This window comes from Molothrus aeneus, chromosome 6 (assembly GCF_037042795.1).
Source record: "Molothrus aeneus isolate 106 chromosome 6, BPBGC_Maene_1.0, whole genome shotgun sequence".
In the NCBI taxonomy this organism is placed as follows: Eukaryota; Metazoa; Chordata; class Aves; order Passeriformes; family Icteridae; genus Molothrus; species Molothrus aeneus.
In genome coordinates, this window is record NC_089651.1 from 48,550,789 (window position 1) to 48,567,608 (window position 16,820).

General features: G+C 41.9%; 1 protein-coding gene across 3 annotated transcripts in view; it reads left to right on the plus strand.

Moving 5' to 3' along the window:
• TUNAR (TCL1 upstream neural differentiation-associated RNA) overlaps window positions 1-16,820 on the plus strand; it is a 161,703-nt gene that overhangs the window by 19,102 nt on the left and 125,781 nt on the right. The window contains exon 2 of one of the 3 annotated variants that reach the window (XM_066551297.1): window positions 4,769-4,857. The exons of the other annotated variants lie outside the window; for them this stretch is intronic. The gene's annotated coding sequence lies outside the window, so the exon portion shown is untranslated. The remainder of the gene's footprint in view (window positions 1-4,768; window positions 4,858-16,820) is intronic. 3 annotated transcript variants of the gene reach the window in all.

Here is a 16,820-nt window from a genome sequence, read left to right on the forward strand (position 1 = left end):
TCTCTTAAAATCTGCTGGAGACATGCTGGGGTCAGGCTTTCTCAGAGGCACTGCAGATTCCATTTCTGCCATCTCTGGCTATCCAAACAGCAGTGCCAAGCTGTAAGACATAGAAATGCTTTTCCTGCAGACTGTCTCAAGATCCCAGGTGCTGTGCAGAGGAAGCTGCCTCTGACATCCTCTGCAGAGACCACTGTGGTGCAGCAAAGGGGTGGGGGCAGAGATGGATCACTGCCCAGCTTGCTGTGTGTGTTCAACACTGCTGCCCATCCCAGAGCTACAGCCAGAAGCACTGGCCCAGCCAGGAGTGCAGGAGGACGTGGAGCTGGAGCCAAGCAGAAGGCTGTGGTGCTGCTCTGCATGGCTCCTCTGGTTTTGACAGACAGGGATCTGAGTATTAATGTTACACATAGTTGCAAAGATGAGGACAAAAATTGACCAGAAATACCAAAAGGACCAGAATTTCATTAAGGAGGATAGATTTATTGACTGTCTAGACCGAAGGTAGTTTTGTATTCACACTTTAAAAGTTTTAATTAAGGTTTACACTTATACTGTCTAGCCATTCCCAGGTTAGTTTTATGAAAACATTAACCTTGACATTTTGACAACTTTTTTCCTTTCATTTAGTCTCTCATTTAAAATTGTTTTCATTGTCTGTGGTTTAGTGATTCCCTTGGTCCGCTTACACAACCAAGCCCTTTGAAGAGTGACAGCTCAGCGTGCCCAGTGGCAGCTCCCAGCACAGCTTTTAATTCTCAGTTCACCTGAGCAGTGGAGCTCTGCCTCTGTGGCCCTGCACCAGCATCACACTGGGTTTTGCAGGCAGAAATGTGAAGTTTGCCTCCACACCTGCACAGTGCACCTGTGAGAACAGCACCGTGGTGCCTTCACAGCTTGTGGGACCGGGGGCTGGCAGAGGATGGGGGGCTCTCCCTCACCTTTGTGCCTTGGCAGGAACTCCTGCTGTCCCTCCTGCCATCACACACACACACACACACACACACACAAGTCCTGTACCTCCAGGGCAGTCTGTTTCTGTAGAAGATGCTTCAGCTTCTGCATGGGAGGCCCTAAGCAGCTCCCAGTAGCTTCTCTCCTGTGCTGGGATTAAGCAGTACAGCATGCAAAGATTGCTGACAATGCCACATGTGGATTTGGAAAATCCAAGTTCAGCATTGCTGTATCAGGAAATGCCCCAAATCACCTAAGAACTTACTGCAAGACATAAACTTTTCTGCCCCAGCTCTCTGAAGATATTTAGGCAGAAATGTATGTATGTTTACAGTGATGCAGGGAGGTGCTGTGAAAGTCCTGGAGAAAATGGAAATGGAATGTTTCCATGGCTCACACCAATAAATAAACCCTTAAATTCTGCTGGTGTATTTCTTCTCAGCTGATTTTCTCTGCAAAGTTGCTGTGGTTATTAACTCATTGGAGCTCACAGGGGATGAAGCAAGACATTTGGGTGTAATGGCAGCACTTGGATAGACAAGTAGAGAGAGAGGGAAGTTGTCTCTCTCCAGGGAGACAGGAGAACACATCGACTCTTAAGAAAGGAATAACCTTCACCTCTGCATCCCTGCATTTCTTTGTTTAAGACTGCATTGCGTTGGGGAAATTCCATTCCAATCCCACTGACTGCATGTGAGAAACTGGTCTTTCAATTTCAGTGGAAAATAGGAAAATGAAGGGGTTTGTTGTTTGAAACAACAGAGAAAAACTGATAAAATGGCATAATTCAGACCAAGCTCCCATGGAAGGAAGGAAATGTTACTGAAAGAAATTGCCAGAGAACAGAAATGCCTGCAGAGAAGCAGGAATGTAAATAGTGTGGTTGTGCCCCACCTTTCCTGTAAAAGATTCCTGCATGTCCTCCTGCTTCTCTTTCAGGTATTGTCCAGCATGTTGACTGGATAAATTGAGTTCCCTCTGGTTCCAGTGGCAGGAGTTCAAGATGAGAGCACCGAGTCGCTTGCTCTTACCAAAGGTGATTTTCTAACTCAAGTGCCATCAGAAACTAAACATTTTACAAAGTAGGGCTGCCCAAAATCTGAGAGATTCTGCCTCATGTAAGGCCAAGGGGGAAGGAAGGTTGGGACTGCATTTTTAATACTGTTTGGGAATCCAGGTTCCCAAGACAGGCAATGCACATCCTTGTGAGCACGAGGGAGCAGCGAGGAGAGTGCGTGACCCCGTGTCACCGTTTCCCTGCTGGAGATGGTGACAACATGTTTGTAGCAGGAACACAGTCCCTGCTCTCAGGCTGGGGTGAGGCAATGGGGACCTGAGGAACAAACAAACACCACTTTTACTCCTCAACAGCAAATATATCTCCCTGACTGCATAAAGTGAGCATCTGAGGATTACCTGGAAAATGTGGGATTTTGGTACTGGAATTAGAGTTTAGAGAAATCTGATGAAGCAAGTAGTGTATAGGGCTTGACATAAAATAGACCTGGTAATGAAACTGATAAGGGAAACACCTTTGGGAATCCTGGAATAGAACTTCTCATTGATCTCTTCTGGCATTGAAAAAGAAAAATGCAGGTCTACAGATTGACAAGCACTATGTGAGGAAAAAAATTAGATTACACTCAGGTGATAATCCCAAATCAAAAGGAACTCAGAAAAAGAGAAGTGTCTGAGCCTTTTTGTTTGTAACTGAAATTTACAATCATGGATGTCATTCTCTGAGGACATGACTGTATTGATAATTTCAATCATTAAATTTAAAGGAAAAAAAAAAACCCAACCCAGGAGAACATATACACTGAGTTATCAATAAATTGTTTTCTTTGCCATGCAAAAGAAGGAAAAGTGATACATCTCTGCCCCCACCCCTTTGCTGGACCACAGTGGTCTCTGCAGAGGATGCCAGAGGCAGCTTCTTCTGCCTGCACATCACCTGCAGTCTTTTCCTTCTTTTGCAGGGCAAAGAAAACAATTTATTGTTTTCTTTGCCATGCAAACAAAACGTTTTTGTTTTTTAATTTTGTAGCGTCCTAAAGTAATGCTCTGTGTCAGAAATGTAAATATTTTCCTCAGAGGAAAATACTTTTTTAATCACTCCGAAGATTAATCAGTGGTATGGATTTACCATTAAAATTTTCTTTATTATTTATTAACAGTTTATTAACATTAGAAAAGTCTAATCTGTTTTCTCGCATTAGTTTTCTTTATTAACTTTATCTACATTGGATTGCAAAATTTGGCCCAGCAAACCATCTTTTCAACACATTTGACCTTCACTGATAAGAACATTGATTTTGTTTTAGGGAACCTGGCCTGGCATTTAAGTCTACAGTATCTGATTCCCTTTTCTGACACAAACCTTATATATGAATTTGGGGCCCTTATTTTTTGGGTCTCATTTTCCTTTTTGTAAAATATGACTTTTGGGAAGAGAGTTCCCCAGCTTCATCCTCCTAATAGCTAGAATTCTTCTTCTAGTTTACAGGATGGATGTGATTGGGGTAAGTTTTTATACAATATCTTTATCTAAATATCTCTATTAAATTAAACAATTCTTTTCCTCTCATGGTAGTTTGTTCTTGGATGCTTTACAGACTGCAATTGTCTCTTCTTTCAGTCTGTGTTCTACTGGGCAAGACAAGATTTCCAGCCTTCTGTCATGAGAAAATGCTCCTCTGATCACCTCCATAAACCCCTCCATGCCTCTCTCTTGATGTGAGCTCTTGTTTGCAGTATCCAGATGGGATTTCTCTCTGTTTTGTATAAGAAGTTCCAGTAAGAAATTTTTCAGAAATGCTGGTCCACTAAAAAAAAAAAAAAAAAAGAAGAATTTTTCTGAGCCTGTTCACTTATAAAAATACAGGGATATGTGCAGGGACATGTGCTTATGGTATACCAACACATCAGTCTGTCCTTTACTCCCAACACTCAAGGAAGGTCCAGCTGAACAGCCAGAATTTCTTGGGGCACAGCCTAATTAAAATACAAAATCAAAAAATATGGAAAAAAAACCCCCCGACTAAAACAAAAAATCAAAGCCAAAACAGAAGTGGGTGTGAGTTGCTGTATAGCTATTATTTCAGAAGAGTGTTAAGCAAGAAAATGCTTGAAACCATTTTGTGGTTTGAGCATGGGACACCTTTTTTGCATTGCTCTCCCCTCTGTCCTTGTCTCCCTGTCCATGTTCTGCTCCCCTGTAGCTGCTGCCTGCAGGAACACACTCAGTAGAGGCAAAACTGGCTCAGCCTAGGGCTGGAGGGAGCAGCCGTTCATGGCATCCTGTCAGGGACAGGGCCAACCTGTGAAAGCAGGAGGCTGCTGCTAGGGAGGAGCCAGGATGAAGGTGCAGCTGGTGTGAAGTGCTGCCCTCCTGCAGCCCCAGCTCTGCTGGGTGCCCTTGGCTCTGTGAGTCTGCTCTGTGCAGGGGAAACCTGAGGGGATGCACCTCAATGCAGTCAGCAGGGCAGAATTGATAGTTCTGGTCTGGAGCAAACTGCAGTCCCCAAGAGACAGGGATGACCCACCTTGCTGCTGGTGTGATGTGGGGCTGGGATAAAGGGGAAATGTTAGGGACAGAAGTTGTCAGAGGGGGGCTTCACAGATGGCTGATACTCCTGGGATTTAACTGAGGATATACACTACAGACACTGCCTAGCGATTGCTGCTCTGATTTACTTTTTTTCTAAAGTTTATTTTGCACTTACAGTTTGTGAACTGATCTGGCTTAGACTTTAAGATGGTAGCATTATGTCTCCAGATTGAAGCATTTTGTTGTGTCACTCCTTGTTTCTAGTGCCAAGATCACAGTCAGAAGGGAGTCACCCATGAAGATTTGTTCATGCAGCTAAGCTAACTTCCATGGATAAAGTTCAAAAAGAAAAGGTCAGTTATACATATGTAGTTTTGTTTATGTTTAGTTTTCTGACTTATGAGGAGGAGTCTTTGTGAAGTAATACAAAAAGATTTTTTGTTTGTTTTTTGTTATTTGCAGAAAATACTGTATAGAAATAAGGCTTTTTCTGAAGTTGTCTAGAAACAAGCTGGATCCAAACACACTTAAACTGGAAAAAAGAGTGAGATGAATGAGATCAGGTTCTGGTATATCTGGTCTTTTCTCTTCCTCTTAACTTAAGAAGTACACAAAGCTTCATTTTTTGGAAAGATTTAAAGCAGAGCTTCAAACTGACTGCTAGAAGTTGTAGTCTTTTAACATGCCTCTGTACATCTCATTTCTGTTATAACTCTCTTATTTTTGTGGTTTGTTTTAATCTAAGCAGTGGGTCTCCCAGGCTGGCTTTAGGACTTTGCAGGATCTTGAGCTAATAGTCTGCCAATGCCTGTGAATATCTCCATTTTTCAGAGAAGCTTGTTGGGTTGGAATTTTGCTTCTTGGAAAGGAAGTCTCAGGTGCATACCAAAAGGTTTCTGCCTTGTGACTGTTTCAGACTCATTGTAGTCTTTCCTTGATCTATATAACCATCTCACAAAAGCAATATTAAGAATATGTGTGGCTCAAATTTCTGCATTTTTTTAATATCAAAAATGAATAAATTTTGCTTGTCCCTTTTGGTCTGATCCAAAAGGTTCCCATGGGGTTTAGATCAGGCCCGGTGGTGTTTTGGGACAAACCATGTTCTGACCCATAGAGTTAATGGAACTAACCAGGGAAAGGTTTTAGTCTGGTTTAAAGTCTCTTGTTTAAAGTACTTACTTTTAGTAGGGAGGAAATTGGAGTTGCCTGTTTTTTTAGGAGTGCTTTATTACTTTTACCCTTATTCCGAATCAGATTGCTCTTCAGTACTTAGCTGCATCTTTGTGCTGACATTAAATAAACATAAAACCCCACTTGGAAACACAGGAGAGTATTTTGCTTTCTGGATCCTACTCTAGATGAAGTTCCTGGGTACCTTGCACTCCCAGGTATCTAATACCAGCAACACTGTACCACAAGATGAATGTACCTGACCCCAGGTAGAACAAAACTGCACTTTGTCCTTGAACATCAAAATTACTCCTCTGTGGCAGGAGCTTATATAAAATAGGTTTCTTGGTTCTCTTTTCATGCCATCAACGCTTTCTTCTTCCACTAAAAGAATAAAGAATAAAGGTCAGAAAAAATGGATACTAAACTGCAATTGTAAATACAAACACAAACTTTATTTGTGTGACTCCTTCTTTTGCAGAAACCTCTACCCACAAAGTCAAAATTGAGGCCAAAATATCTCAGAAAAGACCAATTATCCCAAGTCTTGGCCCATTGTTCATCTCTTTTCCACGCCAAGCAATTCTTTGCTACTAAATTATTTACTGAGAAGGAGAATCAGCTTTATTCATCAGAGGAGCATTAGAATCCAACAGGACTGTGAATACATATTTAAAATGTTTACTAGTGTGCTTGAGGATATTCATTTAAAGCCTTTAGAGACGAGGTTGTTCATTACAACTTCAAATGAGGTTTACCCTAACTGTTTTTTAACTTTCCAGATGCTTGTCTTGGCTTTTTGTTCTGCCCTGAGTGCATGGCTTTTTGTATTGTGCTGAAGGTATCAGAAGCAAGATGTTATCTGTGATATGAGATTACCTTATGTGGACATGGTGTGTGGTATTTTAGGCTTGAATTTATCCATGTTAGATGATGGAGGGGAATTCCATTGAATTCCAGTGAGGGAGGAGGAAATTCCAATTCTCCTGCTGTTTAAGGCTGCAGTGTCATGGTTGCAATGGCTTTGGAATATTATCCTACTAGGCTTGAGAAGCATATAATAGCACTACACTGGATGTCTTGCTCATTAAATCACTCTTGTAGATATTCTGCTCCTGGTGCAATCAGAGATAAACAGTGCTAATGCTTCCTCATAGCTATTAGCATTTCAAAATCTTACACTTCAAACAGCTCCTTCCCATTTCCTCAAGATATTCAGAGTCTTGTTTTGGATTACTTCTCAGAATGGAACACAATGAAATATTTATTAAGCTTTCTGGAGAAGCTCTGGAGGCAGGTTTTATTAATAGTGAAAATTCATTACTGATGCTGTTCTTCTCAACTGATAACAGGTTTTATGCCTCTGTATGTTATATTTTTGCTTTTTAAAAGGTGACATAGCTTGCAACAGCTCACTATCAAAAACCTTTCTCTGGCTCCTGAGCTGGCAGAAGACTGAACCCTCTTTGTTTAGGGTTAACAGCCAAATCTCCTGACCTGTGCCTATAAACTCAGCTCTGCTTGGATCAGCTAAGGCAAAACAATTTATGTAGACTGCTGTTCACATATTTCTCTCAAGGCTGCTTCTGATTGTCCAGATCTGACTTATCTTTTTATGGTTTGCATCTTAACACCAATACTTCACAGAAGTATCTCCATGTCCTCTGCCTATGCCTCTGCCATTCAGTTCCCTGTGTCCCAGTACAGCAGTCCATGATCCCCCACTTCCAGTGGTACATGATATGACTGAGATCAGGGGCATTGCAATTTTGCTGGGGTGGAAATAGATGGGCTTTGTTATAGCTGAGATGCTGGGCAGAGCTTCTCTTCCAGGAAAACTAGGTTTCTTTCTGAACTGCTTACCTTAATTTTACATTCTTACCACACATTTGAAGCACCTGTGGCTAAAGGGACCCTTTTAGAGATTAAGTGGTGCAAAGCTTACCCTTCCTGGTGGCCAGAAACTCTTAAGTGTCATCTTAAAGACTCCAGACTGTGGGGCTCAGGGCCCACCATGATGTGGTAGGGATTAAGGCATTTGTGTGAAACATTCTTTGTATAAAAGGATAACAGTCCTCAAACACATTGATGTTAAATCCTTTGGTTTACATTGGCAATCCCAAGTATATAATTGCATTTCAGTACAAAATGCTTGTTGCCTTTAAATACAGTAAGTAAATCCCACATAAAACTCACTGTTCTGAATGCAAAGTATTTTAAGTCAGTGTTTCTAAAACAACAACTCCCAGTGCTCCATCAGCAGTGTGATCTGAGCAGGCTTTGCCTTCCTATAACCTGCAGAGGATGAGAGAGTGGGCAGAGATCTGATCCTTCTCAAATCCACCTGTCTCATCTAGAAGAGGAAAAACCAGCATAATGTGTAATAATATTACAGGACTATAAGCCAAAGCCTGGTCTTCTGATTTCTTTTCTCACAAATAACATAAGTTGTTTTCTTGTCCCCAAATTGCCTTCAAAATACACTTTCTTCCAGTAAGAGGCACAGAACCCTTTTAGAAAGCAATGCCAGCAAACCATATGCTGCCTGGTTTTTATTAAAGTTACACTCTGATGAAACCCCTCACCTTAAACCAAACCTTTTCTGTCCTGGGTGGGCTGGAAGTCTGTACTTGATGATTGCAGTTGGTAAAACACAATCTACTGTGACGTGATCAGAGTTGTAGCACATAAAATCACCACACCTCACTGTCTAGTTTGTGATGAGAAATTACTTGCTGAAAGGAAATGTTCTGCTGTGCCCCAAAGTGAATGATGGGTTATTGGCAAACCTACAGAAAATTTCTTTGAGAAACACCTTGTTAGAGTAGCTGAACTGTCAGTAAGGAGAATGATAGAGGGGTTTGTTATCTATATGGACTTCTTTTATTCCAGCTCCTTGTTCTGTCTTGATGTTTGCTAGTTTGCTACCTGCCTAATATTAAATTATTTTATCTGAGAACAATAGGGTTAGTTGGAACCCAGAGATCTCTGTGCTCCTCCCTCTGCTGTGGAGAGGGGATCCCTTAGTAATTACCACTGAAATTGCAAAAGACCAAAGCCTTTACCTCTCATTAATGTCCAGATCTGTTTTGACTTATTCTTCTCACTTTGTCTAGATTTAATTAGAATTTTAAAGAAAACGCAGCTTTATGGCTGTAATAATCACACAGGAATAATTTCTGAACCTTGCTATGAGTTTTGCTGCTCCTTATTGAGCAGTACTGCCGCAGCAAGTCTCCTCTTCCTTGGGCAATTATCTCTCGGAACGTTTTCACGCCGAGTGTGAGCAGCAGCCAGACGAGAGCCGAGAGCCCCGAGGCCGCGCTCGTTGCCGGTTGCGGGGTGCTGAGAGCCCCGAGGCCGCGCTCGCTCGTTGCCGGTTGCGGGGTGCTGAGAGCCCCGAGGCCGCGCTCGCTCGTTGCCGGTTGCGGGGTGCTGAGAGCCTGGAGGCCGCAGTCGTTGCCGATTCGGGCGTGCGAGCGCGGCGGGGCCCCGAGCCCTCACGGAGCGGGGCCCCGAGCCCTCACGGAGCGGGGCCCCGAGCCCTCACGGAGCGGGGCCCCGAGCCCTCACGGAGCGGGGCCCCGAGCCCTCACGGAGCGGGGCCCCGAGCCCTCACGGAGCGGGGCCCCGAGCCCTCACGGAGCGGGGCCCCGAGCCCTCACGGAGCGGGGCCCCGAGCCCTCACGGAGCTGCGCTCGCTGCTCCTGCTGCCGACAGGAGACAAGTTATTACCATATAAATGAGATAAGGTCTCGGATAATTGCAGGCTGAAAGTAAAACTGAACTGGACTGCTCGTGGTTGGAAATTTTAAGTGTACCTTTCTACATCAAATTTTTAAACTTTTTTTAAAGAGTATTTTACTTTTTTTTTTCCTTCCACCTATTAGCGGAATCTATGGAATGACATAAAGAGCCCTTATGTTTTCCAGTTGTGACTATTTTGGACCTGGAACTTTTCTGGTGTCTTTCCTTTCTCCTCTGTTGGTTATTATGAAACCTGTATGCAGAAGTAATAAAATTGCTGAGGAGAATATAAATGTGAATCCCTTTGGACAAAAAAAAAACCAAAAAACCAAACAAACTAGTGCAGTCACATTATTCCCTTTTCTCTAAGAAAAAGTAAAAGAAAATGTCTCTGGCTGAGTCCATCTCTGTCCCTGCTTGGTCTGGTCATGCCTGAGATTGGGTGGCTCAATTTAGAAGATACTTTTGGCTCTGGGTTAATATCTTTGTTTTCTGTTCCCAGGCATCTGACTGGGGTGTGGAGTAACTAAGTAAAAAATTATATTCTACTACATTAATCTCTGTATTAATCTTTTCCCTCCTGAGTAGGGCATAAAACCCCAAGGGAAGAAGGAAATATTTTCATGTGTCTCACCAAGGCATGGTATAATCTTAAGGATCCCTTTTAGTAGCCAAAAGTGTTTTTTCAATTGACAATCATCAAACAGCCTTTGTTGCAAGGGAGAAACAGCTGGAGAGACAGCCAAACAAACAGCACCAAATATCTCCTTTGTTGTGGGGATCAAATTTACAGGCCAAGGTCAGGTCTTGCACGCTTAGTTTGGATAAAATCCAGTTTTTCATAGAAGTCTGGGATGACCACTGTGTTCTTACACCCAGGAAATGTGCCTGGAGCAGGGCACAGGGCTTGTGCTGGATGAATTGGTGGAGGCTCAACCAGTGAGCCAAAGGACACTTGCCAGCAGCACTCAGGAGTGAAGTCTTTGTCTCTGCTAATAGCAGTGTGAGGCCTCTGTGCCTGACAGTACACAGTATATCCAAAGAGACATAGCCTTGCATCTTCTGTCTCTGCCAGACTAAGATCTTCTGGCTAAAAGCAGGCACAGGAGGGCTTTACTGCTCACCAGAGCTTTGGTCCTGGTGCTGGAGGCAGCTGCCATTCCTCTTGCCAAAATATCTTTGCTTGCAAGTTAATTATTGAAAATGTTTCCTCCCATTTCTGCAATTGTGGCTTTGTTCCCAAACCTGTGTCCTTGGGTGATTTGAAGACTTCCCATTTCTAGCCTTAAGACATTCATGGGCAGTTTATAACCCTTTGACTAAATGAGGTAGATGACACAAAATCCTAGCTACAAAAAAACTTTATGCTATTAACATTAAAAAAATCTATGCATTGAATACTTGCATATTGAAAGAAAATACCAATTTAAGCTCAGTCTGAATGCCAGTCCATCCTGAGATGTAATATAAAACTTTTCCAGAAGATTGCCTGAATCTTTCTTTCAATACCATCTTTCTTGATTTCTAGTGCTACAGGTTCAAAATTGCTGCTTGTTCTTGCTATCCAATTTCACAGCATCACTTCAGTCTGATGCCTTTCCTGCACCTAGGGGATTGCTAGGGGACTTTTTAACTTTTTTTTGGTGACTTTGCAGAACAGCTAGCATAATAACAAGCCCAAAGAAAAAATGTAATTCTACAGTTTGGTCACCTAAGGTATCTACAGTATTACAAAGTTTAATACAAATAGATCTTTAAACTTGAAGAAGCAATGTTTGAAAGACAGGTGAGATGTTTCAAAGAAAACTGGCTCCATGTGAAGAATAAGGAATGTGTTCCTTTGGAACACAGTGTGGCTTGAAACATACAGCTCTCCCAACACCTGAATCATCCTGTGGATGTGATGATGTCCAGAGGATATTGAAACAGAGACAGGAAGAAGAAAAGTCAAACAATAAAGGCAGAATGAAAGAAAAATGAACACTAAGATTAATATTTCAGCAGTCTATTTAAAACCATGTTATTAAAGTGCTTGAGGCATTAAATTTGCGGGTCTGACTAGTGTGGGAAATAATTTTATTTTAAACATTGTGCAGTCTTGGAGAACTTGGAGAAGTTTTCAACCAAATGCATTATGCATCTGAATCGGACAGAAAAAAGTGTAAATTCTACATATAATAAAAATTGATGGAAGCATAAAAATGCCTGGAATTTAAAAATAAATTATGAAGAGCATTCAAGGAGATTAAATCATGTAAAGAAAGAACAGTGGAGACAAAACAAACTTTACAAAAAAGAACAACTGGGAATTTCATCACAAGACTGCTCAAAGATGTTTAGGATGCACTTTTCCCACTGGCTAAAGTCAATCCACAAAGTAAAAGCTAAATCATCTCCTTGGCAGGAAACCAGAAAGAGGGCCAGTATCTGGGAGATTCCAGTCCTCACTGCTACTGATAAACAGCAAGGTCCATGTTGTGGCTTCCAAACAGGACTGTGAGTGTTGATGTCCTCTGCACCAGGCTGCCTGCTGTGGCAGAGAAGAGCCTGCTGGAGGGCTGAGCTACAGTCTGCCCCACAGCCCAGCAGAAACAGATTTCCCACTTTTCTCATTCCTAAGGTGAGAGGACATAGGAGTGGCAATTATTAAAATGCATGCTGATCCACCTTTTTCAAAATGCTTATTTATACTTTAGTGAGGGTGGGAGCAGAGATCTGATGTATTCATCAAATATGGGAAATAAATGGTGTTAGAAACATCCTCCTGCAGGTGCTACAAACTGGTTCTTATTGCTGAACAAAAAAGAGTTTATCTCCATCTTCTTTAAGATTTGGTATTTGGGAACAGTATGATATCACTTCTCTAGGCTCCTTTAGATGTTGTGGGATTAAGTATAGTCCATTATGGTTTGTTATGTGACTCCACAGCAGAAACCCTTCATTCCTTCCCTTTTCCCTCCCTCCTTCTCTTTCCCCAAACTGCCAAGGAAAGCTGTTGCCTGGGTTCTGTGTGTCTGGGCAAGCTTTCTAAAGGAGAGCTGGAAACAGAGTCATAGTCTCAGCTGTGATGTGCTGTAATGAGGTGTTTTCAGGTTTTCCAATTGCCACTTCTGTTCCTTTGCTGGCCAGATGGCCCATTTGAAACCATCTCATCCGAGTTATAGCTCCTTGCTGTCAGCACTTGCTTTCTGCCTGAACTTCCAAATACAGCCCTAGAGTGATATCCAACCTTTAATTTCTGAACACAGTATAGTTATTATTCACCTTGCAGTTTGTTCTCTGATGCAGGATTTTTTTTCCAGTGTCTGAGTCTTTTTTGAGCCTTCCTTAAGGAATTCTTCAAAGCATTTTTCTAATCTTTAAAAATTTTTAAAATTTCTTTTTCAGGGAACTTTGTTTCACTTTGTTAATATCTGATTGGGGAACAAAACATTAGCAGTCATAACCACTGTGGTACTGAAGTCTTTGTAGCCTAATTAAAAGTAAGCTCAAACTGGAGAAAGTTTGGGTTGAACACTTGTGTTCACTTCATTAATAAGTGCCCAAAGTGTCACTCTGAAAAGAACTTCTTCAGTGCCATGGTGGACCAGGTTGTCCCTTGTTTGATCAGGCCACATAAAGCCAAAGGGGGTTGCAGTCATGATGGGCTGGTTTCTGGCTGGGACAGCTCTCCTCCCTCATCCCCACGGTCCCTTCTGTCTCAGCCACAGGGGAGCTCTGTCCCTCCCCATGTACCTGAATCTCCTCTTGGGAGGAGATGCAATGATTGCAAGGAGAGGTGACAGTATTTCCTCACTTAAGGGTAGTGCATGGAGATAGCATGGACCTGGCGACCAAGACAGTAGGATAAACCCATCTCTTGCTGAAGCTATGGCTTAAGTTCAATAATCAATATTTTCCATGTGTTTAATGTCTTTTGTTAGAATAGAATATGCAAATACATTGGTATTTGGATTACCCAGGTGCATAATTGTGGAAACCCCAGTCAGTTTGTTCCACTTTGTTCTCTGACTTTGAGATTTTATTTGCTTACATGAAATGAAATTCTTCATTTCATGTAAGGAAAGGAAATCTTGCCATTTCAATGAGTATTGATTTGGCAAGGTTTGGTCCATTTCACTGCAAAAAAAGGAACACTCCACTGCCCAAAGATTGCTCCCTCCACACCTTTCTGCTCAGCACCACCCATGTGCTGGGAACCTCAGCAAAAATCTGCTTTTACTGCTCCACTTAGGGTTAGGCTTGAAAAAGCCACAAAGCCCAGAGCTCCAGGGACACTGCAACACCAAGGGAAAAGGGCACTGCCCCAACATTGCTCCCTACACATCCTTCTGCCTGGCACCACCCATGTGTTTGGCACCTCCGCAAAAGGCTGCAGTGTTCTTAGATCTCCCTTTCATGTCTTTAGCCACCTTTTTTTGTCTAATTTGTGCTGTTTGCTTTAATGATCCAAAGACTTGGGACAATGTGTGTGTCTGGGACACACCAGCATGTGGCTTTTGACTATTCCTCTGATGTACTGTTACCTGCAGAAATTGCAGCAACGATTATGACTTCTGAGAACTGTAGTCTCTGAGAGGTTAGAGGTAATCTTGGCACTTGCAAAGAAATCTACAGTGCAGTTTAAACTGAGCCAAGAATCCCCCTTTGCCAGCCCTTATGCAACCTCTGTTTTCACCTGAAAAGCTCCAGATCTAAAAATATCAGAGAGAAAAATGTCAGTGTGGGATTACATGGTGACTTTAAAGTTAAAAATACATCCAGGGTGATTTTGAACATTTCTGAAAATGCCTGACATGTACAATCTTAAATGCCTGTTTACCCTTTTGCAAGTTGGAATTTCTCCTGTGGTAGATCATTGGCCTGAATACCCAGGGGCCTGGGTTAAAGCTTAAACAGGAAAGACATCAAACAATGAAAATGCCAAAGCAGGTTTGCTGTGTGGAAAGTTGTTATCTCTACATGGATGGGTTGTAAGATTTTACACAGCCAGCAGTAGATGGTCCATATCAAATGCTTATCAATATTTGGTTTTGGTCCACATACATAAATGCCCATGGGTTTAGTATTTGGAACCCACATCTCTAACCCTACTCTGGGAGGTTTATTTTGTGACACAGAATATTTTCTGTGCTATCTATGTTCACGTCAATGTTTCAGGGCAGAAAATCATCCAGGATACTTTTTCCCTAGGTTATAAACTTTTTTGCCTTCAGGTGTTGATAATTTATAAAAGGAGCTTAAGGTGGAAATTGTGAACAAATGGCAAATGTTTTGCCAGAGATTGCAGGGCTAGACTGTTCCAAGTCCCAGACACAATTTGTTACAGGGAGCAAGTACACATCATGTATGTTTACAGTAGGATTAAATCTAAAACAAATGCACTGAAATTAGATAACATAAAAGTAATGAAAAGGTCTTCATTCCCAAAATTCTACAAATATATCTGATGTTTATATTGTGGTTATGTATTTTAGCAAATAAGAAAAGCTCGTGGAATATTTGGATCATGAAAGAGTAAAAAATACTTGGTAACTATAAATTTATGTAACAATAAATACTTATGCTTTTAGAAGACATTGAGAGCTATTGTTGATTATGAAAACATCAGTTGCTGTCCAGAAGAACAATATTGAAAAAACTGATTCAGTAAAATGTGCAACATAAACCCCTCAGAGTAATAAACAATGTAATAAAAACTGCCAGTGCCATAATTGTTTAAAAGGTGCCTTCAAACCTGAAGCTGTGACCATATAGTTAGAATAATGACTGAAGATGTGAGAAATTTATGCTGATTCCTCTCTTTGCCTGTGTATTTTCCATGTGACCAATGGTCTCTCTCTGTGAATGCTGGCTCAGAGTTCCAGCTGAACTGCTGCTTCCTGAGGTTACCATCTGTCAACCAAGTGAGTGCAGGCTTTTTATTTCACACTTGCACGAGGTTAATAGTATCAGCTTCAATTAAAAAGATCAGACCTTATGTATTTTTTATTTTGCATGTGTGACAAGTGCACACAGCTTCACTGGCAAACAAGACTTTGTCAAGTACTGACAGCTTGACTGGGTCCCAAAATGGGGATAATATTCCTTTCTCTCTTTGTACTGATGATAGTAGCCACATTGTACTGGAGACAAGTGTTTTTTTGGTGGTTCTGGATAAAGGTTTATTTTCCTACTGAGGTAGTACTTAGTCATGCGAGATATTTTCTAGCTGGAGTTCAGCGTGCCATGAGTCCCTGCTCAGTGCATTCACTGGGTTTGTGCCTGTGGCCACATCTCCCTGACCAGAGGCAGAACCACCGTGGCGGCAGCCGAAGCTCTCCCGCAGCTCTGCCTTTGCAGCAGGGCGTTCCCACTTGTGGGGGTCCCAGTTGTCGGGGCACCAGTTGTGGGTTTCTCTGGGTCTGGATTGAAGAGGTACTTGAGACAGTAGTTCATGTTTGTACTCAAGTTTATTATTTCTTATCAGTGAAACAGTCTCACTACTGTGAGTTTGGCAGTTTTTCATTAGGAGGCACAAAATTTGGCAGTTTTTCATTAGGAGGCACAAAATGGCTAACTATCTCTTGTTACAAGGTCTTTTAAGACTAAACTATGCAATTAAGAGCTGACACCTAGATTATTTTCCCTTTTAACCCAATAACTGATCCCAAAGAGCCTGAAATGTGGACTTTTCTGCCCAATTACAAAATGCCACCCAAACCTGTGAAGAAGAAGGAAGAAGAAGCATGAAGAAGAAATACAGGAGGACACCCTGTGCCCTCCGTCTTGCTTCCATCCGCAACATACTAAAAATCCCAAAACCTAAATTTCTCACCACGTGATACACCTACACTACTTTCTATAATCTATTTCACACTTTTGTGGATTCTTGTCTATCTTGAAGTCTAGGAAACTTTCTTCATGAATGACGGTCAAAGTCAGTGTTCCGCTGCGGGTCAGGGCACCCCAGAGCAACCAGAGAAATATTCCCAGTGCCCTGGGTTTCCACACCCAGTGAACATCCAGACCTGGCTCTCCTCTGGTTCTACTGCACATGAGACAGGGGCACAGTTGTTAGAAAATTATTGAAGAGGAATTACTGTGAAGGGGAGAGTCAGGATTAAATTACAGGTGTACCTACAGGTGCTGCTGGGGGAAAATATTGCCACTGACAGAGATGTAGCTGGGTTTGATCACAGGAAAAAGCATTCCAAGAACTCAGATGGCCAGTTCTCTTAACTTGTCACAGCTTATTCATTGACTGGCAATGATGTGTTAAAACATTTGGTATATTCTTTCTCCAGCTGTGGATGATACCTAAAAAATTTTGAAATCCTATTTGTCTTAGCATTTTCCCCAAAGAGTTATTGCCATTAAAATTTCCATGGCATTTGCAATAACTAAAAGTAATGTA